Source organism: Symphalangus syndactylus, chromosome 19 (genome assembly GCF_028878055.3).
Source record: "Symphalangus syndactylus isolate Jambi chromosome 19, NHGRI_mSymSyn1-v2.1_pri, whole genome shotgun sequence".
In the NCBI taxonomy this organism is placed as follows: Eukaryota; Metazoa; Chordata; class Mammalia; order Primates; family Hylobatidae; genus Symphalangus; species Symphalangus syndactylus.
In genome coordinates, this window is record NC_072434.2 from 32,081,176 (window position 1) to 32,107,387 (window position 26,212).

A 26,212-nucleotide genomic window follows, 5' to 3' on the forward strand; every position below is an offset into this window, starting at 1 on the left:
CTTTTTCTTTTCCTTTTTTTTTTTGGTGGACACCAGTATTTTCTCTAAGTTTATGTCATTCATAAAAAATGATAGTTTACTTCATCTGTTCCAATACAGGTGCATTTTAATTTTGTTTATTTTTCTTGCCAAATTACCCTGGCTAGAACCTCCAGTACAATGTTAAACAGGAGTGGCAAGAATATTCATCATATTTGCTTTCTGATCTTAGAGGGAAAGCTTTCAGTATTTTGCCATTATGTATGATCTTAGCTGAGGGGTATTTGTTGATGGTCTCTACCAAGTTGAAGAAGTTACCTTCTATTTCCACAGCGTTAGAAGTTATTTTGCATTTGAGAAGTTCTTCTATAGCTCTGTTTTTCCAAAGACTGTTTGCATCAGGTAGTATTCTTGTTTCTTAGGAATTTTAGGAGGAAGAGAGAGGAAATTAAGATATAGTTTGCGGTGGCTCATGCCTGTAATCCCAGCACTTTGGGAGGCCGAGGCGGGTGGATCACGAGTTCAGGAGATCAAGACCATCCTGGCTAACACGGTGAAACTCTGTTTCTACTAAAAATACAAACATTAGCCGGGTGTGGTGGCGGGCGCCTGTAGTCCCAGCTATTCAGGAGGCTGAGGCAGGAGAATGGCGTGAACCCAAGAGGCAGAGCTTGCAGTTAGCTGAGATCGTGCCGCTGCACTCCAGTCTGGGCGACAGAGTGAGATTCCGTCTCAAAAAAAAAAAAAAAAAAAAAGATATAGTTTGCAACTATTTTTCTTACCAGTGCCACACTGTCTTGAAACTATAGCTTTGAAGTAAATCTTGAAATCAGGAAGTGTGAGTACTCCAGCTTTGTTCTTTTTAGAACTGTTTTAAAAATTGGATTTTAAAGACTTTTTAAAGATCATATAACCAGAATTATTTAGAAATGTTACTAAAGCTGTTAATCTGTATAGCCTAAGTAAAAGTAATTTTTAAAGCAGTCTTGATAATAGATAATTCTTTGAGTGGAGAAAATTTTAATATTTTGGTAAGAGTGTTAAGCAATATGTTAAGTAATTATCCAACTTTTTGTCTTTTCTAAACTACTGAATTTAAATAGCATTTAAACTTCTGCTTCTACCTCATTTTCCAATGTATAACAATTTATCAGATATCAGAATGATGTCCATTTAGTAGTTTATTAGTTTTCCAACGGTTGTGTGTTAACACTGATTTAGAATTGTGTGTACATTGTTGATTTAAAAAACAGAAAGAAAGGAAACAAGAAAATAAAAAGAAGGGAGGAAAGAAGTAAGGAAGGAAAAAATGAAGGAAATAAGAAAGGAGAAAGGAAGAAAGAAAAAAAGAAGGAAGAGAGAAGAGACAAAGAGGATGAGACAAAGGAAAGAAGGAAAGGATGAAATAAGAAAGACAGAGAGAAAGAAAGAAAAAAGAAAAAGAAAAGAGAAAGAAAAGAAAAAAGAAAAGAAAGGCAAGAGGAAAAGGGGGAGGAAGGAAGGAAAGAAAGAAGGAAGGAGAGAAGGAAGGAAGGAGGGATGGAAGGAAGGAGGGAAGGAAGGAAGGAGGGAAGGAAGGAAGGAGGGAAGTAAGGAGGGAATGAAGGAAGGAGGGAAGGAAGGAGGGAAGGAAGGAAGGAAGGAAGGAAGGAAGGGAGGGAGGGAGGGAGGGAGGGAGGGGAATTTTGGGGAAACCTATCCAAATTTATTACACTTTACAATTTTTTTTGTATGAACACACATTTTCTGTTTTCATACTGAGTTATTTAAATTAATTGACAATTGTGTTGTAATTCTCAATATAGAATGGTAGTTTAAAAACATATTTGAGAAAATCCTTATGTTTTCTTTAGAATTATAAATTTCTGTTCCATTTTATTTTCACTTTGATATTTTACACTATTGGCATATTTTGAAAGCTATATTTTTCACTTTGAATGGAGAACTTATGCAAAGATATTAAATGTATACAGTAGATGGGCAACATTAATAGAATACTAAATGAAATATTTTAAATTGGAATGTTAGCAAATAATAAATTTTAATAACTGAGAATTCTAAAACTTAGTGCATTTTGTATTCTTTAGGACACCAGTAATAACCTTTTTTAATAAATTTTTTTAATGTCTGTAAACAGGGTAAAATTACTTACTTCCATAATAGTTTTTCAATATAATATCAAATTTATATTGACTATGTAAGCATTCAAAACTGAATGTTTTGAAATATGATTTGTCTGATTTTAAAATATAATCTCAACTTTTTATTGACTATGCAAGTATTTTTTAACTAAATATTTTGAAATATGACTTCTCTGGATGCTGCTTTTGCACCATAATTTTTTAAAAAAATCATATTATTACACAAATTTGGAATAAATAGATTAAACAAAGTTAAACATTTTTTGCTTCATGATTTCTGTGCAAATTTATATGTTTATAAGAAAGGTGAATTGCCAAGAAAATATATATGCTGCTTTTAGATGTCTTTGATCACAGATATTTGCATTTAATTTTTTTCCAATTCCATAAACTTGGGAGATTCAATAGATGGAATCCTAACAATTATATTTCTTTATTGAAAATAAACTAAACATAAAATCTATTACTGAAAAACTCCTGCTTCTTACAATAAAACAATATACAATCATCTGACCCATAATAACATTTCAGTCAAGGATATACTGCATGTAAGATTACAATGAAGCTAAATATATTCCATCACCTAGTGTCATTGTAGCTGTCATATTGTCCTAGTGCAATGCATTACACACACATTTGTAGTGATACTTGTGTAAACAAACCCACTCACTGTCAGTTGTATAGAAGTGTAGTACATACAATATATACACTACATAGTACTGATAATAATAATAAATGGCTATGGTACAGATTTATGTACATATTGAACTACACTTTTTGTTATTAGAGTGTACTCCTTCTACTTATAAAAAAAAATACAACTGTAAAACAGCCTCAGGTAAGTTCTTCAGGTGGTATTCTCGAAGGAGTCATTATTATCATGGGACATGACAGCTCTATGTGTCTTATTGCCCCTGAATACCTTCCAGTGGGACAAGTTACCTTCCAGTGGTAATACTGATTATCTTGACCCTCTGTAAGCCTAACCTAATGTGAGTGTCTGTGTCTTCACTTTTAACAAAAAGTTTAAAAAATTAAAAAATTAAAATTAATAGTAGAAAAAAGCTTATAAAGGTATAAAGAAAGAAAACATTTTTTACAGCTATAAAATGTTTGTGTTTTAAGCTAAAAGTTATTACAAGAGTCCAACAATTTTTAAAAATTAAAGAGCGTATAAAGTAAAAATCTTGCAGTAAACTAAGGTTAATTTACTGTTGAAGAAAGAACGTTTTTATATAAATGTAGTGTAGCCTAAGCGTATAGTGTTTATGAAGCCTACAGAAGTGTACAATAATGTCCTATGCCTTCACATTCACTCACCACTTACTTACTCACTGACTCACCCAGAGCAACTTCTAGTTCCACAAGCTCTATTCATTGGTAAGTGCCTTATGTATGTGTACTATTTTTGATCTTTTATTCTATGTTTCTACTATACCTTTTCTATAGAAAATATATAGAAGATACACAAATACTTAGCATTGTGTTCCATTTGGCCACAGCATCAGTACAGTAACATTCTGTGTAGGTTTGTAGCCTAAGAGCCATAGGCTAGACTGTATAGCATACGTGTGTAGTAGGCTATAGCATCTAGGATTCTGTAAGTGCCCTCTCTGATGTTCACACAACAAAATTACCTAACAACACATTTCTCAGAGGCTATCTCCACTGTTAGGTAATGTATGACTATGCTGTTTCCCAATTCGTTTTTCACTATTTTAGTTAATAACATTTCAACAAAACTACAACCTCAACTACATTAATTTATCTTATTTAAATTGCCTTTTGTAATCATGTTAATAGTCTCCATAATAAAATAAAACAAAATGTATTCATTTTCTTTTCTTACGTTATCTGAAATTATATTAAAATAAAATTTTTAGCACCTCCCATATACTCCAGTATTGATCTATGATATGGTCGCTAGGGTCAGATAGATCAAATTTGAATTAGTTTTACTATTTACTAGTTTTGTGTTCATGGAGAAAATGTTATTCTATCAAAATCTTCAGTCTTTTCAACCTTAAAACAGATGTATTAATAACTACATCAGAATGGTGTCACATGGATTAAATGAGACTATGCATGAATGATAAGTATTGTAATTTACAGTAAGCACCTTTGTGCACAATTAAGTGGTAAAGTTCACCATGCAGTCAGACCTATAGCTGAGAGAGTGAAGTAAACACTGAGAAGGCTCATAATTAAATTGAATCAAAATGTTAATTCATAGTGTGTTTTTTTTGCTATTGTTCCACTATTTGACTCATACTAATAATTGATAGTCAACACATACTTTTATTCTTAGTTATTTTTAATTGGCTTTAGTGGTGTGTTATCTAGTACATACATTTCTTTATAGTAAAAAGAATAACAGATCAAATTTTAATCAGGTATTTTTGAAATAATGAATACCATTTTATTGCATAGTGCTTTAATTTAGTGAATGCCTTGCTAAAAAGATTCCCAGCAAGTATCTTGCCCCATTTTTGAAGGAAAATATCACAATGTATTCCTTTTATTTAATTATTCATCGTCAAACTAGGTGATCTCAGGATAGGTATTATATAATATGACAAAGTGTTTCAAAGTAGATTTCATTGATATTGTAAGTAAAAAATAAGAAATTTTCTTTTGGAGAATATAACTTTTTTCCTAGAAATCATTGGTGGCATGTGTGACTTAAAAGTATCATTATAATATTATTTTCTGTAGGTTGATTGACTCTAAAATTATTCATTTATTCATCTGCAAGAATATAGTTTAATTAAAATAATTGCTAATTCCTCAGACATTTCTAGGCTTTATATTAATAAGTGAGTCTTCAGTTTTAGCTTCTAATTCAAATTAAAAACTCTTGCCTCGGGTTTAGAAGAAAACCTATATGCAATAGCAAAATAAAGGTAGTTGAATTACTTCTAAATATTTATTTTATGTGGCAGGAATTTTTTTATAATAACTAGTATCAAGAATACTAATGAGGAAAACAAACCAAAGACAGAGAACATATTTAGTCAGAAATGTAGGCATATAATTTTTAGATTCTGGAAGGAAATCAACAATACACATCAAATGAAAAATAGTGGAATACAAATGTCTTGTCATTTACAAATTTTCCCATATTGTCTTTTATACAAAGGAGAAGTAAATATTGTAAACATATCAGAATTACAGTTTAGTTCATCGTGTGCATAGTTTAGAAGGTTTAAACATTGACTTATAAAACAGTTGCCTACCATTTCACTTCTCTACTTAGTCAATCTGGGATGGCCCTTTCCTTTCATAATTTTCATTTACATACAAGGCTAGTATCCACCACTAGGTTGAAAATAGCTACAGAACAGTGTTTAGTGTTTAGATATTTAAGTTTTTTTAATTCTGTTTGCAAAGTTTACTAATGATTGCAAAAATCTAAAATTAAGATGATAATACAAAGACATTAGTTCAAGTTGTAGAAGGTTAACTTTTGTTAATGGCTACCTAATATACTATGAGTTAGATTTGGTTGATAATAGAAATAATAATGAATAAAATTCTCGGGGGATTTTAAGGGTTAGAAAATAATTTAATGTAATCAATTTTATTTCATCAAATTGAAAGACAGAATGAAAGAATTCATTAACATTAAAACGAATAAATGATATACATGAAATTATATATTTATTAAGTCTACAAGTCACCTAATAGTTTGCTGCTGTTGTAGTTGTTGTGTTTTAAAAAATAGGTAATGGTGATGAGAGCAGCTGTTGGTAGACCTTAGAGATCAATGAGTAAACCAATGTAATATCAGGGCAGTGGTGGGCTATATTGTAGCTTTTGCCCACTGCTCTTGAGTGTCCCAGTCCTGGCCAGGAAGTTGTGGAGAGCAGGTAGCTGGGCAGGCAAGTAGGTGCCATTACTGATGGTAATTGTCATGTCCCAGGGCATATGGGAAGTACAAGCATCCAGGCGTGTACCTGGCTATGAAGTGTAAATACTTGGTCTAGTTGTCCTTTTATTGCAATAAAATGCAGAGATTGAATAGTTGTCACAATAAGTGGGTGTCTTTCTCTGTGAAGCCATAGCTAATCATCTAACGAGAGCAGCATCAAAGAGTGATCACATGAATATTTTCTAAAACGCAGCTAAAATTTAAGAATGCTTACACTGGTATAATAAAAGGCTTATACTTCATAAGACTTTATATATTCGACTATATCTGGTTATTTTGTGATAAAGTTTATTTTAGTTAAATAATGAAAGTAGATGTCTGAATTTTGATGTTTATATTATTTTATTTTGTTTGACAAGTTTTCTTTTATATGCACAAATTTAGCCATGTGTAGGCTCCTGATTCATTTTTCTATTACTTGTTTAAAGGGGAGCTACTCTCAGAGCATAGCAAGCTATGTGCATGTGTGTATATATATGTGTGTGTGTGTGTGTATGTGTGTGTACATATACATACATATATACATATATATACACACACAATTACATGAATAATAATATGTATATGTGTGTGTATGTATAGATGTATATACATCTATATATACATTTATATATAGATGTATATACATCTATATATACATCTATACATATAGATATATATATACACACACAATTACATGAATAGGAATATGGAAATAGTGGAAGAAAAAAATGTGGGATTTTTCTGTTATTCTTGCTGTATACCAGCCATGAAGTAAAGTGTAGATTCATCTACACATCATGTCAAGTACAAACAAGTTTCAATATTCTCCCTTTTAATATAAGTTTTTTAAACAGTAAAACAAGCAATTACAAGTAGGAATGAAAGAACAGCAGTACCTTAATGTTAGTTGTCAAAAAGAATGAAAAATTAGGTGAAGGAGAGTAGATAAATTGCACTTCTCCAGATAAACAAAGTTTACAAAGATCTATCTAAGAAGAAATACAGTGCTTTCCTGATTGGTTACATTTGCTCCTAAGATCTCGCTTAGTTTTTCTATTTATCAAAGAAAGCTAAAAGGAATGTCGGTAAAATTTACTTTTTAGTGACAATTGGAAAATGGTGACTGATTTTTTTGTCAATTAAATATTTTGTCGACTTTGATCTACTTTCTGTTACTATACAAATGAGTACTTCCACTGTTTTGTATATATAGTGCTGCCAGGCAGACTCTGGTGACAATATTATTATTTATTAAGTGAAAAAAAGTGAGCTACAATGAGAAAAATAAAGTCCAGGGAAAGAACAATATTGGCCTAAATAGGAAAAGTCAATTATGAATCTACCTTTGAGATTGCAAGTTCCCATTTGTATTATTATGAGATAACATACTAAAATTGTAAATAGGGCAAATGAAATATATTTTCCTTTGGTATAACTTTCTAAAATTTTAAAAAAGCAATAAAAATTTTAAGAAATACTAAATTAATATAAAACTAAATGAAATTTAGCCCTTGTACCCTTTTTTTTCTGTCTCTGTTTTATAATGCTATTTCCAAAGAAGGTCTATGTGACAAGGTTCCCCTTCATTACATGGATGGAACTTCCATATATGAGCTTTATCAGGAAGAGAACAGTAGTTTGGCATTGAGTATTACCTGCACTGCAGTCACATGCAACTCAGAGGTGTTAAAATTGTCCCTGTTTTGCTGATACAAGTGAGATACAAGTGATTACAATTTTTAATTTTAATGTTTAGTTTTACTTTTTAAAATTCCTATGGGTACATAGTAGGTGTATATATTGATGGGATAAATGAGATGTTTTGATACAGGCATGCAATATGAAATAAGTACATCATGAAGAATGGGGTATTCATTTCCTCAAGCATTTATTCTTCGAGTCACAAACAATCCAATTACACTCTTAAAGTTATTTTTAAATGTACAATTACTATTGACTATAGTTATTCTATTATGCTGTAGAATAGTAGGTATTATTCATTCTTTCTAACTAAATACAGGAGTTAACACAGCTAGAACCACATAGACTTTAAAACCAGATCTATTTTAAAGTAGAATTTTAAGTAGCATATCACAGGAATGCTCTATTGGGTGTCAGAGAGGAAATGTGTAATTCATGGAAGTTGAATTTCCAACATAGTATTTGTTTGCTTCCAGTAACACTTTTACTGTATTTTCATAGCTTGATATCTTTTCTTTCCTACCCCCTATATGAGCTGCTGTAGAAATAATGTAAACACAATTTAACATTAATCATTTCCTGACCTTAAACTAAATTATTTAGATTTTTTCTTCATTGAATTCCAACATTACAGTCAACCTGGCATTTAATTAATACACATCTGACACCTACCTTTCTCAAATGTTAGCCAACAGGTTCTACTACGCCCAGCAGACTTTTAATTCCAGTTATATTAATCTACTTATTTGTCCTCAACCTCTTCTTTACTCTTTGTATGTCCCTTTATTCATTCCACCTTTCCTTTACCCTGGAGCACTTTTACTTAGCCATATATATTTATTAAAATTCTTCTAAAACTCAAAGGCAAATTGAATCCCACAGCCTCAAAGAAAACTTTCTAGATTCTCATAAGAAATGGTTTTTACCACTGAATCATTCCGAAGAGTAAGAATAAAATCTCATTTATCTGGGTCCATTTATTTACTCCCTACACCTCGTCGCCCCAAAAGGAAGAGTGGCAAACAAACTTTACAGTTTTCTTTTCTTTTTTTAACTTTTACTTTAGGTTCGGCGGTACATGTGCAGGTTTTTTAGATGGGTAGATTGTGTGTCACAGGTGTTCAGTGTACAGGTTATTTATTTTCCCAGGTAATAAGCATAGTACCTGATAGGCAGTTTTGTGATCCTCTCCCTCCTCTCACCCTGCACCCTCCAAGTGCACATGTGTCAACGTGTACTCAATATTTAACTCCCAATTATAAGTGAGAACATGTAGTACTTGGTCTTCTGTTTCTGCACAATTTTGCTTGGGATAATGACCTTCAGCTCTACCCATGTGGCTGCAAAGAACAAGATCTTGTTCTTTTTTGTGGCTGCATAATATTCCATGGTGTATATATACTACATTTTTTTTTTATCCAGCCTACCATTGATGGGCATTTAGGTTGACTCCATGTCTTTACTACTGTGAATAGTGCTGTGATGAACATATGCATGCAAGTGTCTTTATGGTAGAATGATTTATATTCCTTTGGATATATAGCCAAAAATGGGATTAATAAGTGGAATAGCAAATCCGTTTTAAGTTTTTTGAGAAATCACCACACTGCGATGCACAAAGACTGGACTATGACAGTTATTACTCAACTATTTGACATGTTGAATCTGGTAAATATATCATGGTTTTGAAGCTGAATTTAAAGTTCTTATTCAGATATTAATATAAAGTTCTTATTAAAATACATTATATAGTGCACTGCTATATGGAAAATATGCAATATGACATATGTGGTAAATATGCTATATTTATTCTATTTCCATAAACACTTTATTTCAAAATGAAAAACTTCATTTCAATAATAAAAATGACAATTTAAACTGTTTCCTGTCTATGTAAAAAGTTGGCACAACCAATTAGTTTAACAAAAGCTTAGCTTTGAAATTATTTTATCCAAAGTAATAATTGCCTTCAGTGCTGGTTTCCAAGCTATGCTCCTGGTAGTCCTTGGAATTCTGTGAAGCTCTTTTAAACGTCACCATAGCTCTATTCTCTTTCTACTTGGTCAAACTACTCTTATCTGAATTTTTTAAATAATGTGTCATAGTAAGATTGTCATTTGGAATTATGATTTTTTTTGTAAAACCTAAATAAAATATCTTATTTGAAATGTATTGGTTAAAGTCAACCATGAGAGTATAAATAGTCCATTACTTCATATCTTTGCCTCTCTTCACAACAATATATTAAATTTTAAAAAGCTGACTAAAATTGTTTCTAGAAATCATCTTTGGATAAATATAAATAATGCAAGAGACCAGAGGTTTACATCAAAACTTTTAAAATGTTTTTGTTGTTGTTACATATGTAATTCACCATAGGATAGTTTTAGGGCAGTAAGTATTTCTATGCTATAACTCTTTGTTTAGGACTCTTAGAAAGTATGAACATTTGTTTCTTATGAAAAAAAGATGAGAATAATATCTTAAATTCCTGTATTCATAAAATAGCTCTTTTTAAAAATAACATTTATAAAGTCTATGCTATTAATATGACTAGAATATATAATTGGATTATTTTATCATGAAATTATAAATATTAACAAACTTGATATAAGATTAAACATGGTCGTTAAAGTTTTTTCTGTTTACTTTTATTCATTAAGTTTAATCAATAATAATAATTTATATTAACCTGATTTTTCAGATGAAAACACTAACTTCTAACACATTTTGCTATCGACTAACAAATACGAATGATGATTAAAGCCCACTGATTCAGACGTGAACTATAGTTTACACTTTAGTCATGTGAATTGATAGGTTATGTGAAACTGCTTTCTAGTAAATCCATTTTCAAGCAGTTTGCTAGTTAAATTTTTAAGAGAGGTTTGATATAAAAGGGTAAGAAAGAAACAATTGACTGGCTTAGTAGATATCAAAGTGAAAAAATACTGCTAGACAAAAATATATTTAGCAGAGATTTGAAAAATGTATGAGGTAGAAGTTGATATTCAGACCTGATTGAATTTTAGTAAAACTATTATTTGTTTTGAAAAAAAACACAGATCAGAAATCTGGATTTAATAATATACTGGCACTTAGACCAGAATTTTATAAACACTACAAAACACGTTTATCTTCAGGAATATTTCATGCTTTCTTCTTGAAAAGAGAACCACACATCCACAGAAAGGAGAACTAATGATTTGGGGAGAAATAAGATATTTAGTGGAGAATATTTAAGTTATTAAGCTTGTAAGACTTTTGCTATGCCAGTAGATGACAGGACAAGAAAGAAACCCAAAATGGAATCAGATTTCTTCCTTTATAATCACTTAACATATAATTTAGATTAAGTCATTATAAGTAAAGAACAAATACTATTCTGAAATAAACAAAGAAGTAAGGTCAAATTTGATCAAATGAATTGATAAGACAATGGATGAAGTTTTGCCATTAAAAATCCCGGTAAGACCTTTTTATGTATAGAAATGCCATAAGTAAACTGTAGGTTTGAATATAGAAAAGTGTTATACTAGTCAATTGACTCGAATCTGTGTTAAAAATTATTAAGATGCCTATCCATGCTTCCAACTCATATTGACAAGGCTTACACTTGATGTAAAGAAAATTAATTCTTATACACCAGAGTAGTTATACTAGTAATTTTTAAGCAAAATTATTTGACCGAATGATAATTGGTTACAAGTAAAAAGACATAACTCAATTAAATCAATTTTGACTTAATAAAAATAAGGTATACTATATACTTGACACACGGAGCTTGCAATAAATTATGGGTCAAGACATTAATTTAATATGTTCTATTCCTTACCTCTGAGGCAAATATCACAGATAGTAGCATTTAAAAAAAAAAACTGGACATACTGCATAATATATTAATATTAGATGTATTTTGAATATCAAATTAATACTTTCATATGTATAATAAAAATAGTTTGTTTCATTATTTTCATAAGTAAGGCAAAGGTAAACCATTAGATTGTATTTTAAATATCAAATTAATACTTTCATATGTATAATAAAAATAGTTTGTTTCATTATTTTCATGAGTAGGGCAAAGGTAAACCATTAGATCTTTGTATTATAAGATTATTACCTGTGGTAATAAAATAATTAAGGTCATTGAAGATGTTTTAGAATTTCATAGTTATTTACTTTCAAATAATTATTATGGGAATAGATTGTGCAAATGATAATACTGTTCTAGTACAATATTAAAATGACTATTGGCTGTGGTAATTATTGTGGATGGTGATTAAATTGAGTTTGAAGTGGTATTGTTTGCAAATATATAGTTTATGATATAACCAATAGAAAGATACATTAATTAGAATTACTAAGAGCAGTTTCATATTTATTATAAATTTCAAATAAAATATTGAGAAAAAAGTTTACTTTTCTCTTCTGATTATTTTATAGTTAGTAAAAGGGATCTGCAGAAATAGTGGATTTCTTTCAAACATGAAATGTCTAACAAAGACATTTTAAAATATTTGTATTAAAACCATAAAAATAAAATATTTTTAGATCTTCTGACATATGCCTTGCCATGCTTCTGTGTATAAGAAGATTTTCTCCTCTTGTTAAACACATGTAAAACGAATATTTAAAAGTAAAATAAATGAAAATCATTTGTGTAATTTCTAATTGATGACTGTGTATGCAAAGGAAATTATTCTAATTCCTGTCTCAGAAAATTACAAATGATGGACTAGAAAATAAAGCAGACCATTTACACTGGCAGAGAAACAGAATGTGTCTTCTAACTATATATCAGCAAGTATTTTCATTTCGGATACCGAAAGAATATGATAGAGACGGAGGGGAGGGAGAAAGGTGGCCAAATAGAGGCCTCCATCAATTGTCTTCCCCGTAGGAACATCAAATTTGACAGCCATCTACACAAAATAGCAACTTCATAAGAACCAAAAACCAGGTGAGCAATCAGAATACCTGGTTTTCGCTTCATACTGCTGGACATGGCACTGAAGAGGGTAGGAAAAACAGTCTTGAAGCACTTACATCACAACTTCCCCATCCTCTAGCAGTGGCCCAGTAGCATGCAGAGAGAATCTGTGCACTTAGGCAACAAAGAGTTCAGCAATTGTGGGAACTCAGTGCTATTATCATGGGGCAAAATTTGGAGGGAGCCCGCAGAAGGAGCATTTATGCCAGCTCTAACCAGAGAGGATCAACCTATCCAAGAAGTTGGAACTTAAGTTTTGGCAAAGCTCGTTGCCATGAGCTACAGTGCTCTGGGATTCTAAATAAGCTTGAAATGCTGTCTAGGCCACAAGGACTGCAACTCCTAGACAAGTCATATTGTCATACTGGGCGTGGAACCGGTGAACTTGTGGGGCATGTGACCCAGTGAGATGTGAGCAGTGACAGTTAAAAAAGGGCTTGTACCACTCCTCCCCAATCCCGGCAAATCAGAACACAGCTCTGAAAGATAGCCCTTCCTTCTGCTTGAGGAGAGGAGAAGGAAGAGGAAAGAGGACTTTGTTTTGCAACTTGGATATCACCTCAGCCACAGTAGTATAGGGCACTGGGCAGAGTTGTAAGGACCCCATTTCAGGTTCTAGCTCCCAAATGATGTTTCTAGATACATTCTGAGCTAGAAGGGACATAACTGCCTTGAAAGGAAGGACTCAGTCTTGGTGGGATTTATCACCTGACTGAAGAGCTCTTGGGTCTTGAATAATCAGCAGTTGTAATTAGTTAGTACAAACCATGGGCCCTGGGTGAGACTCGGAAGTGTGTAGGCTTCAAGCGTGACCCAGCATATTCATAGCTGTGGTGGCTATTAGGAAAGACCCCTTCTTCTTGAGAAAATAAGAGGGAAGAATAAAGGGAACTTTGTCTTACAGTTTAGGTGCCAGCTTGACCACAGTGAGAAGTAATACTAAGTGGGCTCTTGGGGCCCCCAATTCCAGGCCTTGGCTCTTGGATGGCATTTCTGAACCTACTCTGGGCCAGAGACTAGCCCACTGCCCTGAAGAGTGAATGTGTCACTGTGTCACATGCCCCACAAGTTTACTGACTCCAAGCCCGGTACAGCACTAGAACTTGCCTAGGAGTTGCAGTCCTTGTGGCCTAGACAGCCTTTCAAGTTTATTTAGAACCCCAGAGCACTGTAGCTCATGGAAATGAGGTTTGCTAAAACTTAAGTTCCAACCGCTGGGATAGGTGAGTCCTCTCTGGTTAGGGCTGGCATAAATGCTTCCTCTGTGAACACAGGTTGAGTTCTGCCCAGTGATAGCAGGCCTAGCAACATTCACCACAACCTGACTGAAGAGACCTTGGGCCCTAAGCAAACATCAGCAGTACCTTGGCAGTAGTCCACATGGGCCTGAAGTGGTGATAGACACAAGTGGAGACTTCACTGCCTGAGGAAATGGGAGGGAAGAGTTGGAAGAACTTTGTCTTGTGATTTTGATGTCAGCTTAGCTGCAATGAAATAGCACATCGTGTGTTTTTTTTTTGGGGGGTTTCTGACTTCAGGTACTGGATCTCAGAGAGCATCTCTGGATTTTCCCAGGACCCCAAGTAACTTGCTGCCAGGAGGGAAGGACATAAAGACTTCTAAATAGCTTTTACTACCAGCTGACCATACAGCCCTAGGGTCTTCAGCAAACACAGCTAGTAGCCAAACAGTGGTTACAATGGGCTTTGGGCGAGACTCGGTGCTTTACTGACCTCAGGTCTGACCCAGCACAGTCCTAGTGGTGGTGGTCACAGCGGTAATTTTGTCACCCCACACCCAGCTCCAGGCAGGTTGGCACACAGAGAGAGAGTTTCCATTTTGGGGGAGAAAGTAAGGGAATAGAACAAGAGCCTCTGCCGGGTTATCCAGAGAATTCTTCCAGATTGTATCCAAGACCACCAAGGTAGTACCTCTACAAATCTGCAAGAGCTACAAAATTAATGGTCTTGAGGTGCCCTCTACTGCAGATACAGCTGCAGTGACCAAAAACTTAGATCACAACACCCAAGTCCCTTCAAATACCTGCAAAACCTTCCTAAGAAGGAAGGGTACAAACAAGCCAAGACTGTGAAGACTACAATAAATGCCTAACTCTTCAATACCCAGCCACCAGCAAACATCCACAACCATGAACACTATCCAGAAAAAGATAATCTTACCAAATGAATTAAATAAGGCACAACAGACCAATCCCGGAAAGCAGAGATATGTTACCTTTCAGATAGGCAATTCAAATAGCTGTTTTGAGGAAATGCAAAGAAATTCAAGAAAACACAGAGGAGGAATTGAGAATTTTATCTGATAAATTTAACAAAGGGATTTAAATAATTAGAAAGAGTCAAGTAGAAATTCTGGAGTTGAGAAATGTGATGAACATGTAGGGTCTCTTAATAGGAGAATTGATCAAGCAGGAGAAAGAATTAGTAAATTTAAAGACAATCTCTATGAACATACACAATCAGAGGAGACAAAAAAAAAAAGAACAAGAAACAGTGAAGTACACCTACAGGATTTAAAAACATAGCCTTAAAAGGGCAAATGTAATAGCTATTAACCTTAAAGTGGAGGTAGAGAAAGAAACGGGGGTAGAAAGATTATTCAAAGGAATAATAGCATAAAACTTCCCAAAACTAGAGAAAAATATCAATACTGAAGTACGAGAAGATTATAGAACACCAAGCAGATTTAACCCAAGGAAGACTATGTCAAGGCATTTAATAATCAAACTCCCAAAAGTCAAAGATAAAGAAAGGATCCTAAAGGCAATAAAAGGAGACAAAACAAAACAAAACAAATAATATAGAATGGAGCTCCAGTACTTCTGGCAGGAGACTTTTCAGTGGAAACTTTACAGGCCAGAAGAGAGTGACATGACACATTTAAAGTGCTGAGGGAAAAAATAATACATTTACCTTACAATAGAATATCTGCCAAAAAAAATTCTTCAAACATGAAGGAGAAATGAAGACTTTCACAGACAAACAAAAGCTGAGGGATTTCATAAACACCAGGCCTGTCCTACAAAACAACGCTAAAGGGAGTTCTTCAGTCTGAAAGAAGAGATGAGCAATAAGAAATTATTTAAAGGTATAAAAGTCATGGGTAATAGTAAGTGCAGATAAAAATACAGAAAATTATAATACAGTAATTGTGGTGTTTAAATCACTCATATCTTGAGTAGGAAGATGAAAGATAAACCAATCAAAAACATTAACTATTAATACAACAACTTTTTAAGACAGCATAGTAAGACATAAAAAGAAACAACAAAATGCTAAAATGTGGAGAGATGAGTTTAAAATATGGAGTTTTTAATTTGTTTTCATTTTGCTTGTTTATTTATGCAATCAGTGTTGACTTGTCATCAGTTAGAATAATGGGTTATAAAATAGTATTTGCAAGCCTCATAGTTACCTCAAATAAAAAAAATACAACGAATACAAAAAATAATATAAATAAATTAAAACATAACACCTGAAAAAAAAGATTACCTTTACTAAAAGGAAGACAGGAAGGAAGAAAATAAGGGAGAGAAAGAAGACCAGAAAACAACCAGAAAGCAAAGAAGAAAACACGAGGAGTAAGTCCTTACTTATCCAAAGCAACATTGAATTTAAATGGATTGAATCCTCCAATCAAAAGACATAGAGTGAGTGGCTAAATGAACATCAACAACAAAAAAGAGCCATTTATCTCTTGCCTCAACAAACACACTTCACCTATAAGGACACACAGACTGAAAATAAAGGGATGAAAAAAAGATATTCTATGCAATTAGAAACCCAAAAGGCGTGGAATAGCTATGCTTATAATGAACAATATAGATTTCAAGGTAAAAACTATGAAGGCTATTATATAATGATAAAGGGATCAATACAACAAGATGATATAACAATTGTAAATGTATGTGCAACCAACACTTGGAACACCTAGGCATATAAAGCAAATATCATTAGAACTAAAGAGAGAGAAAGACCCAAATACAATAATATTTGGAGACTTCAGCATCCCACTTTGAGTATTGGACAGATCATCTGGACAGAAAATCATCAGACTTAATGTGCACTGTAGGCCAAATGGACTTAGTAGATATTTACAGAATTTTTCATTGAATGGCTACAGAGTAAACATTCTTCTCCTCATCACATGGCTAATTTTCAATGATAGGTGATATGTTCAACTGTAAAGGAAGTCTTAAAATATTCAAAAATATTGAAATAATATCAAGTATTTCCTTTGACCACAATGGAATAAAACTAGAAATTAACAACAAGAAAAATTTTGGAAACTATAAAACACAAGAAAATTAAATGATATAAACCTAAATGACCAGTGGATCAATGAACAGATTAAGAAGAAAAATTTTTTAAATGTTAAAAAAAATTATAATGAAAACACTATGTACCAAAATACATGGGATATGACAAAAGCAGTAGAAAGAGGGAAGTTTATAAGTGTCTACATCAAAAAACAAAAAAGAAAAAACCTGATAGCCAAACTAACGTTCATCTGAAAGAACCAGAAAAGCAAGAGCAAACCAAATGCCAAGTTAGTTGAAGGAAAGAAATAATAAAGAATAAAGTGGACATAAATAACATTGAAACAAAGAAAAATACAAAAGAGCAACTAATTGAAAACTCGTCTTGTTAAGAAGAAAATAAATGAGAGCGAGAGAGAGAGAAGATCCAAATAAATAATATAAGAGATGAAAACAGAGACATTAGTGCTGTTAGTGCAAAATTTCAAGTGATCATTAGTCTACACTATCTGCCAATAAAGTGGCATACCGTTGCTCATATTAGTCTCTAATGAGGAAATGGATAAATTCCTCGACACATGTAAGTGAACTGTGAAGAAATCCAAACCTGAACAAACCAATGACAAGTAATGAGATCAAATCCATAATAAAATGACTCCAGCAAATAAAAGTCAAGGACCCAATGGTTTCATTGCTGAATTTTATCAAATATTTAAATAACATATGCCAATCCTACACAAACTATTCCAAAAAATAGAGGCAGAAGGAATACTTTCAAACCCATTCTATGAGGCCAGTATTACCCTGATATCAAAACTAGACAAAGACACATAAAACAAAAAACTGCAGGCCAATATCTCTGTTGAACATTTATGCAAAAATCCTTAACAAAATACTAGCAAACAAAATTCAAAAATACATTAAAAGATTCTTCATCATGACCAAGTTGGAATTATCCCAAGGATGCAAGGATGGTTCCACAGAGGTGTATCAATCAGTGTGATATATTATATCAACAGAATAAAGGACAGAAAACAATATGATCATTTTAATTGATGTTGAAAAATTATTTGATAAAATTCAACATCCTGTCATGATAAAAACTCTAGAACTTAAAGTATAATAAAAATATATATTAAAAAGAACTGTAAAAAATCCTGGGTAGAGAATGAACATACCTCAGCATAATAAAAGCCATACCTGACAGACCCAAAGCTAGTATCATACTGAATGAGGAAAAACTGAAAGGCTTTCTTCTAAGATTTGAAACATGACAATGACGTCCACTTTCATCACTGTTATTCAACATAGCACTGAAAGTTCTAGACAGAGCAATCACATAAGAGAAAGAGATAAAGGGCATCCCAATTGAAAAGGAAAAAGTCAAAGTATCTTTGTTTTCAGATTATATGATTTTATACTTGGAAAAACCTAAATAATCCACGAAAAAACTATTAGAACTGATAAGCAAATTCAGTAAGTTTAAAGGACACAAAATTAACATATAAAGTCAGTAGCATTTCTCTATGCCAACAGAAAACAATCTGAGAAGGAAATCAAGAAAGTAATAGCATTTATAATAGCTGAAAATACAATTAAATACCTAGAGATTAACTTAATCAAAGAACTTAAAGATTCCTACAGTGAAAACTGAAACATTGGTAAGAGAAGTTAAAGTGAATGCAAAAAAAAAAAAAAAAAATGGAGAGGTATTCTATGTTCATGGATTGAAAGAATCAATATTGTTAAAAATGTCCATACCACCCAAGCAATCTACAGAGTCACTTTAATCCCTATCAGAATACCAAGACATTCTTCAATAAAGTAGAAATAACATTGTAAAATTTATATGGAACCATAAAAGACCCAGAATAACCAAAGTTATACTGGGCAAAAGCAACAAAACTGGAGAAATCACATTACCTGACTTCAAATTACACTACAGAGCTATAGTAACCAAAACAGCATGATACGGCATAAAAACAGACACATAGACCAATTCAACAGAAAACAATACCCAGAAACAAATCCATACATCTACAGTGAACTCATTTTAGACAATGGTGTCAGGAATATACAATGGGAAAATGACGGTATCTTCAACAAATGCTCCTGGAAAAAAATCGATATATATATATATGCAGAAGAATGAAACTAAATCCCTGTTTCTCACCATACCCAAAAGTCTAATTAAAATAGTTAAAAGACTTAAATCTAAGATCTCAAACTATGAACGTAAAATAAAACATTGAGTAAATTCTTCATTACATTGGAGTGGGCAAGGACTTCTTGAGTAATATCCCACATGCACAGGCAGCCAAAGCAAAAATGGACAAATTGAATCAGATCAAGTTAAAAAAGCTTCTACACAGCAAAGGATACAGTCAACAAAGTGAAGAGACAACCCACAGAACGGGAGTATTTCCAAACTACCCATATGACAGAGATTAATAACCAGAATATATGAAGAACTCAAACAATTCTATTAGAAAAAAAAATCTAATAATCTGATTTTTAAACTGGGCAAAATATCTGAATAGACACTTCTCAAATGACATACAAATAACAAACAGGTATATGAAAAGGTGCTTATCATCATTTATCATCAGAGAAATGCCAATCAAAACTACCATGAGATAGCATCTCACTCCAGTTAAAATGGCTTTTATCCAAGAAAACAGACAGTAACAAATGCCGGTAACACTCTTCACAATAGCTAAAATTTAGAAGTGACCTAAGTTTCCATCAACAGATGAATGGATAAAGAAAATGTGATACATATACAAAATGGAGTACTACTCACCATAAAAAAGAATGAAATCCTGTCATTTGCAACAACATGGATGGAATGGAAGTCATTATGTTAGGTAAAATAAAGCAAGCACAGAAACAGAAACTATGCATGTTCTCATGTATTTGTGGGACCTAAAATGAAAACAATTGAACTCATAGACAATGAGAGGAATATGGTGGTTTACAATGGCTGGGAAGTGTAGTATGGGGTCAGGGGATGTGGACATGGGTAAGGGGTACTAAAAACAGAAAGAATGAATAAGATCTACTATTTGATAACACAATAAAGTGAATATAGTCAATAATACTATCATATACTTTTAAGTAACTAAGAGTACAATAAGATTGTTAGTAATATGAAGAATAATTGCTTGAGGTATTGGATACCCTGTTTACCCTAATATGATTATTACACATTGTATGCCTGTATCAAAATATCCCATGTACCCTATAAAAATATATACCTATGGCTGGGCATGGTGGCTCACGCTTGTAATCCCAGCACTTTGGGAGGCTGAGGGGGGCGGATCACGAGGTCAGGAGATCGAGACCACGATGAAACCCCGTCTCTACTAAAAAAAAAAAATACAAAAAATTAGCCGGGCATGGTGGGGGGGGGCGCCTGTAGTCCCAGCTACTTGGAGAGGCTGAGGCAGGAGAATGGCGTGAACCCGGGAGGCAGAGCTTGCAGTGAGCCGAGATTGCGCCACTGCACTCCAGCCTGGGCGACAGAGCGAGACTCCGTCTCAAAAAAAAAAAAAAAAAAAAAAAATATATATATATATATATACACCTACTATGCACCAACAAAAATTAAAAGTAAAATTAAAAACATATATAATAGAAATTCTAGAACAACATATAAAAATCTATGTGCATTATAAAGTTGATATATAAAATTACTAAAGTAGAGATAGTCTTCTTAATAAATGATATTGGGATAAGTGCATAAATACCTGGAAAAAGATGAAATATAACTCATCCCACATGTCACAAAAAAATGAAGGAGTAAACTCCGAATGTGTTTATCAGAGATCTTAAAAGAAAAAATAAGTTTATAAAAATACTAAAAATAATTATTGGCTAATTCTTCTACAGTCTGGGAAAAGACCTTCTAACTATGATGGTAAATTCAGATGTAATAAAATAAACTATTGATACATTTGATTATATAAATATAAAAGAAAACTTTTGCAAAGCAAAAACAGCACAAGTGATTTCAAAGACAAATGACAGACTACGAGAAAATATTTGTGACTTTTTGCACAGGTAAGGGCTAATATCCATAATATTAAAAGAATTTTTAAACATCAAAGGGTAAAAAGAATAAATATGTAGCAATATCAACAAAAGTTACAAACAATTCTAACAAATAATATAAGACTGACTCAAACATATAAAAAGGCTTTCAACTTTATTAACAAGATAAATGCAAATTAACACTGCCTAGAGTACTATTTCCTACTCATTAGATTGGCAAAAGTGAAAATCTTGACAATCCACTGTTTAGTGAAGTCGAAGGAAAAGAAATAATCTCATTTAAAGTTTGCGGAAATGCAAAATAGTATAAGGCATAGGAAGGCAATTTAATATTACTTAACATATCTGCATAGGTAATGTATTAGTCTGCTGGGACACCATAACAAAATATCGCAGAGTAGGTAGCTTAAACAACAAAAAATTCTTCTATTACTGTTCTGTAAGCTACAAGTCCAAGATCAAGGTGTCAGTGATTTAGTTTTTCTGAGTCCTCTCTTTTTTGGCTAGAAGGTGGCCATCTTCTCACTGTGTCCCAAGTGGTCATTTCTCTCTGTGTGTACACTTTTTGTGTCACTCTGTGCTCCACTCTAAGGGCCCCATGTTAACTTCATCACCTCTTTGAAAGCCCTAATATAGTCATATTCTGAGGTACTTGGGGTTGTGCTCCAGCATATAAACTTTGGGGAGTCACAATTTAGCCCATAATAGGTAGACAGCTACTTTTCATCCCAGCTACTCCACTTCCAATAATTTACCCTGAAAAACATCTCTAATAATGAAAATTAGATATGGACAAGATAGTCATTGAAGCATCATTTACAAGTAATCACAAAATATGTGAAACTATCTAAATGTCCAGGTATAGAAGATCACTAGAATCTATTGTACTGTATTAAGTGTGGAGTTCAGCCTGGCTGTGAAAAAGAAGAAAGAAGATCTCTGTGAATGATTTGGAGTGAGTTTTAGGAGATATTGTTAATTCCAAAATGCAAAGGACATGTACAGTGTACTAAATATGATGTCAGAAAATGGAGGAAATATATAGTTATATATGAAGATAAACATCCACACATATATGCACACACTTACATAAATATACATATACGTGCATACACCCATCCATACATACCTTTATGACCATTACAAAAGGAAACACAGGAAGGAAAAACCAGAAAACAATGAAGACGAATACCTACAAAGGTTGAAAATAAGGGTGAACGATGTATGAGAAAGAGTAACAATTTTTTGGGTTAAACTTTTTCAATGTTTTGACTTTTAAATTATGTCGTATGTATTTTTCAAGGAAAATTAAATCAACTAGAATGAAAAGGGAAAAAAATAAGCTGGAACAAACCCTGTAGTTATATTTCAAAGAAAATAGCTACATTGAAAAAAGTAAGAGACAGAAGAAAAAAAGAAAAAGGAAAGAAGAAAAAGTACTTTATGAATAAAATATTTAACTATATGCCTTCAGTCTTAGGTAATCAGGAGATGACAAATCTCTAATTTGTGTGTGTGTTTGTGTGTTTGTGTGTGTATATATATATATTTGTATTCATATGAATGAAACAGCTCTGAAAACATTTCAGATGTCTCATCAAATTGATCTAACAAGTAAATGTGTTGATTTTTTCTAAAGTTGGGTTTTCACTGAGAAAGAAGAGATATACACACATGAAATAGAGAAAGGCAACAAGAACTCCATGGGGATAAACTGAAATTGGTGGAATAGGCGTGAACTCATGATTCTAAAATATCTATATATATGTGTACATGCATTTATAGTTATTTATGTGTCTCTATGCACATATGTATGTATGTTTATGTACATATATATGAAAGTATATGCACACATTTTCTACCACTATCTGGTAAAAAGCTTAGATGCTAAGACACTCCAGTAACAATGGGAACATATGCTCAGGTCTTATTTTCTAATATCTTTTTATTTTTTCTGTTTTTGAGAGAAAGTCTTACTCTTGTTACCCAAACTAGAGTGCAATGGTGCAATCTCGGCTCACTGAAACCTCTGCTCCCACGTTCAAGCAATTCTCCTGCTTCAGCCTCTTGAGTGGCTGGAACTACAGGCATGTGGCACCACACCAGCCTAATTTCTGTATTTTTAGTAGAGATGGGGTTTCACCATGTTGGCCAGGATGGCCTCGAAGTCCTGACCTCAGGTGATCGCCCGCCTCGGCCTCCCAAAGTGCTGGGATTACAGGTATGAGCCACCGCGCCCGGCCTTAATATCATTTTTTAAAAAGAAACCAGGGCTCCACAAAGAGTGGTAGATTCCAGTCAGAGTAGAGTAGAGACAAAATAAACTTGAAATATGTCCAAAAGTAAGAAAATACTAAAAGAAATGATATTACCTGTCATAAGGATAATAGCTAGTCCTAAAGTACAGATATGTGACAATTTGAGCATGAAAATAAAGGCAGCGATCAATTGTAAACACTTGAGTAAAAAAGAATTCTTAAATCTTCATCAATCCTAAATACATACATGCATAAATGAGACAGGAATACTATTTCTTACCTTGAAATGCTGAGTGCTTCTTGATAAATGCAGATTAAGTGATGCCGTTTAAATATTAGGTTGGTGCAAATATAATTGCAGGTTTTGATATTAATAATCCTTTTTGCAAATTAAAGGCTGGTGAAAGAGAGAAGTATAGTCATGAACGGTTGAAAACTTGGGGAGGGAAGTTCTGAGCAAAAAAAAAAAGAGAGAGAGAGAGAGAGGGAGATATTTGCGTGAACTTAAAGCGTGTTTCCACAGACTACAAGGAAAAGAACAGTAACTACAAAAGAAAAACAAGCAACTGAAATTAATATCACTGATGAGCAACAGACAGACATCACATGCTTCATGAGGTGATGTTCTGAAAAGCACACAACATATCTTTTATAGTATTCTGGCTGAAAATATATAAACTTGTTTTAATCATGAGATTGTATCAAACAAAATCAAATTGAAGATTTGTTTTTATTATTAAATAAGGGGGGGTGGATTGGGAGAACTATAATTGAAAATATCATTGTCGATAAAATAGCCTTGGAAATACTTCAGATCAAAATACACTAGAGATATATGACAACTTAATGTCATATGTAATCTAGACTGGACGTTGCACTGGAGGGGAGAAAAAGCTATTAATGGACAAGCTAACAAAATTAGAATGTAATGGCAGATTACAGTACTATACCAATAGTAAACATACTGAAGTTGATAACTATTCTGTAATTATGCAACTGAATGTGTTTATTCTTAGGAAATACATATGAAAATATTTAGAGAAACATGTTACCTGCAACTGATGCTCAAAAGTTCATTTTGGATAAAGAGAAATAAGAGACACATACTAGGATAGAAAAGAAGTGTGAGAGAGCGTAAATGTTAACTTAGCAACTGGTCCAAATGTTAACATTGGGTAAATCTGAGTAAGAAGACACAGGTGCTCTTTGCATTATTTATTTTTGCCATTTTTTTTGTATATTAAATACTATTTTCAAATAACCTTTTAAAATATGCTTAAGGTCAGGCGTGGTGGCTCACGTCCGTAATCCCGGCACTTTGGGAGGCCGAGGCAGGCAGATCACTTGAGGCCAGAAGTTTGAGACCAGCCTGGCCAACATGGTGAAAACCCATCTCTACTAAAAGTACAAAATTAACCAGGCATGGTGGCAGGTGCCTGAAATCCCAGCTACTCAGGAGTCTGAGGCGAGAATCGCTTGCACCTGGGAGGCAGAAGTTGCAGTGAGCTGAGATTGCCCGTTTGAACTCCAGCCTGGGAGACAGAGTGAGATTCGGTCTAAAAAAAAAAAAAAAAAAAGCTTTCTTAGACATAGGATTATGAGGAAATACACTCTTCTCTATGATCCTAAAAGAGAAAATAGATCCAGAGCCGCATTTTAATTCATTTATACTATTCAAGAATTTTAAAAATAAGGATTTTGGATCCCTCCTGACCTTATATTCAATCTATTTCCTACTTGATTCTCTATGTTGTTAATTAATTCAGATACCTTATCCGAATTTTGCTGTGTTTTAATTACACCTCAAGTCTTTCTAAGAGAAAATAAAACCAGGATTCTCTTTCTTTTCTCTCATTCATTCAACAATTCTGTATATGTGACAATTTTGTGCCTCTAATGATTTTATATTAAGAATTTACTTTCTGTTCAATTGTATCTTTAAAAAGCTGAAATTCCTTTTTTAGATTTTTTACAAATGATATTGGATGTCACTTGTCTAGCATAGGATGTGTCATAGACTCTATTATTTTATTTTATTTTGAGACAGAGTTTTTTTTTTTTATTATACTTTAAGATTTAGGGTACATGTGCACTACGTGCAGGTTAGTTACATATGTATACATGTGCCACATTGGTGTGCTGCACCCAGTAACTCGTCATTTAACATTAGGTATATCTCCAAATGCTATCCCTCCCCCCTCCCCCTACCCCACAACAATGAGGACACATGGACACAGGAAGGGGAACATCACACACCAGGGCCTGTTGAGACAGAGTTTCACTCTTGTAACCCAGGCTGGAGTGCAGTGGCATGATCTCAGCTCACTGACACCTCCGCCTAATGGGCTCAAGTGATTCTCCTGCCTCAGCCTCCCATGTAGCTGGGATTACAGGCGCCTGCCACCACACCGGGCTATTTTCATGTATTTTTAGTAGAGACGAGGTTTCACCATGTTGTCCAGGCTGGTCTCGAACTCATGGCCTCATGTGATCCGTCCACCTTGGCCTCCCAAAGTGCTGGGATTACAAGTGTTAGCCACCGCGCCCGGCCCATAGACTCTATTATTTTCATATATTTTCTATTGTACAATTTTGTCATTACAATTGTCTGATTTTGTAAAATTGAAATTTAAGTTTTAAGAGAATTTGCAAAAATATGGGATTATAAGAACAAATGGAATTTCAATTAAACAGAATATTGTGAAAACCAGTGTCTTAAATTTTCATCAAATAAATGACATTAATATTGCTAATATATTGAATTTTATTTTATGCATTCAAAATTATAAATCATGTTTATTTTTATTTTGAAAGATGATCTCTAGATCAATTTTATAAAAATTTGAATTACACTTATCTGAATGTTTTGTATGCTCTTGAGATAATTCTTTAGTAGAA

The 26,212-nt window shown here is 33.1% G+C and overlaps 1 long non-coding RNA gene across 1 annotated transcript in view; it reads right to left on the minus strand.

Annotated features, from left to right (window-relative positions):
• Positions 1-23,736, minus strand: part of LOC134731975 (uncharacterized) — a 172,649-nt gene extending 148,913 nt beyond the window's left edge. The window contains exon 1 of the long non-coding RNA XR_010114734.1: positions 23,595-23,736. This is a non-coding gene — a long non-coding RNA (uncharacterized lncRNA). The remainder of the gene's footprint in view (positions 1-23,594) is intronic.
• Between the last annotated feature and the right edge of the window lie 2,476 nt (positions 23,737-26,212).